The sequence below is a fragment of the Schistocerca cancellata genome, unplaced genomic scaffold (genome assembly GCF_023864275.1).
Source record: "Schistocerca cancellata isolate TAMUIC-IGC-003103 unplaced genomic scaffold, iqSchCanc2.1 HiC_scaffold_923, whole genome shotgun sequence".
Classification (NCBI taxonomy): Eukaryota; Metazoa; Arthropoda; class Insecta; order Orthoptera; family Acrididae; genus Schistocerca; species Schistocerca cancellata.
In genome coordinates this window covers 30,001-32,500 of record NW_026046931.1, presented here as the reverse complement: position 1 = coordinate 32,500, position 2,500 = coordinate 30,001, and positions in this window count along the sequence as shown.

Sequence of the window (2,500 nt, the reverse complement as noted above, 5' to 3'; positions counted from 1 at the left end):
CAAGCGTCCGCTCAATTATTCTGCAAACAGGAGGAGGCTGAGCTCCCCTGCACAATACACCTCGAAACCCTCTCAGGTCCCGGCGGCGCGCAGCGCCGTCCTAAGTACTTGGTCGGGTTCGAGAGAGGCGCAATCGCCCGGAGTTAGGCGAGTAGACGCTTTAGGTGCGACCACCCGTGCTCCCAACTGAGCTTGCCGCTGCCGACAGAGGCCCGGGAGCGTGCTGTCGTGGCATTGCCGGCGGGAGACAACACGCGCCACCTACGGTGACCGGCAGCTCCAACGCCAGCGCCACAGAAGGGCAAAGGCCCCACGTGGGTGCCGAAGCGAACTCTCCCAGCACAGCGCACGTGCCAACACGTCTGCACAACTGCGATACAAACCACCAGCGAGAACCGCTGGGGCGACCGAGCAGCAGACGGCGTCGCGGCGCCGAGTGCCGGGCGGCGGCGCATCCTCAACGCACACAGTCCTCAATCGGACCAGCACACTGCAGATGTCCACCGCGCTTCGCACCGGGCCGGCGAGGACCCACTTTGGCTGCACGGCGCCGCGCGCAGGGTGCCCCGGCGCGCAGCTGCGCCGCCTGCCGCGTCCGTCGGCCGGCGCGCCTGCCACTGGGCGCCCCCACCAGCCGGCTGTAGCGCGTGCGCCCACGCACCGCGCGGCCAGCACGCCGGGCGGCCCCCCCCTCACCGGCCGGGGACAGTCCCACCCACCCACAGCCGCGTATCGCTTCACACCCAGATCCACATTCACGTTCATTGGTGTGGTGGGTATCGCTGACACAACCGCGTCATAGCTGTACCGATCGTTGCCCTCACAGATGTACCTCCAGCAAGATCAACCGCACCACAACGGGTTACCAGTTGTTCATTTGCGTAACGTCACCAGTAAACGTACACGTCCACGTCCATCCCCGTTTGCAAAGTCAACTATTATTGCATGCCTGCCTGTCAGGTGTCAAGACACACTACATCCGCTCACATCCACGCAACAAAATGTGCCCGACTAGAGGGCACGTGGAAGGTGCCCCCGTACGTATGCGATGTCCATTGCGCGACGAACTGTCAACCGGCCTCTGTAGCATGTCGCAGATGTGGAACGCGGGACACCGTGCTATCACATTGTGTGAGAAGAGACTACTATGTCTGCATACACGCGCCACTACATGAACAGACGGCTCATGCTGATCGCCATCCACTGCGTCCATTACTCCCACACGTCTCTATGGCGTACCACACTGCAATACAGCTGTTATGGGGAGATGACACGTAGCTGTGTACACAACATTCTGAGCGGGTTGCGGTTGGACAACAATACATTAATGTAACGTGTCATATGCCATTTACAGAGCAGGTTAAGGCACAACGTGGGTTAGGTTAAGGCACAACGTGGGTTATGTTAAGGCACAACGTGGGTTATGTTAAGGCACAACGTGGGTTAGGTTAAGGCACAACGTGGGTTAGGTTAAGGCACAACGTGGGGTAGATTGCGGCACAACTTGGGGTAGATTGCGGCACAACTTGGGGTAGATTGCGGCACAACTTGGGGTAGATTGCGGCACAACTTGGGGTAGATTGCGGCACAACTTGGGGTAGATTGCGGCACAACTTGGGGTAGATTGCGGTACAACTTGGGGTAGATTGCGGTACAACTTGGGGTAGATTGCGGTACAACTTGGGGTAGATTGCGGTACAACTTGGGGTAGATTGCGGTACAACTTGGGGTAGATTGCGGTACAACTTGGGGTAGATTGCGGTACAACTTGGGGTAGATTGCGGTACAACTTGGGGTAGATTGCGGTACAACTTGGGGTAGATTGCGGTACAACTTGGGGTAGATTGCGGTACAACTTGGGGTAGATTGCGGTACAAATTGCATTACATTGCGGTGCAAATTGCGTTACATTGCGGTGCAAATTGCGTTAGGTTAAGGTGCAACACAGGTTAGGTTAAGGTGCAACACAGGTTAGGTTAAGGTGCAACACAGGTTAGGTTAAGGTGCAACAGAGGTTAGGTTAAGGCGACATAGGTTAGGTTAAGGTGCAAGATGGGTTAGGTTAAGGTGACATAGGTTAGGTTAAGGTGACATAGGTTAGGTTAAGGTGACATAGGTTAGGTTAAGGTGACATAGGTTAGGTTAAGGTGACATAGGTTAGGTTAAGGTGACATAGGTTAGGTTAAGGTGACATAGGTTAGGTTAAGGTACAAACTGGGTTGTGTTTTGGTACACATTGCGTTGTAGTACAGTACACGTTAGGTTTGGGTACGGTACACATTGTGGTATGGGATGGCGTGTTGGTGGGGGGGGGGGGGGGGGCGGGGCGAGGTTCGTTCATATTGACCGTAGGAAGTGGATGCCCGAGGCAGCGTCAGTGTGTCAAAGGAGGTATGTCACGTTGGGATGCGCTTTTCGGTAGTGAGAGGGGGCGCGCCGTGTCCGAGGTTGCGGCAGACCTGTGTGTTTCATTCCTGCCAGTGTGTTTGTTCTGTAAGAC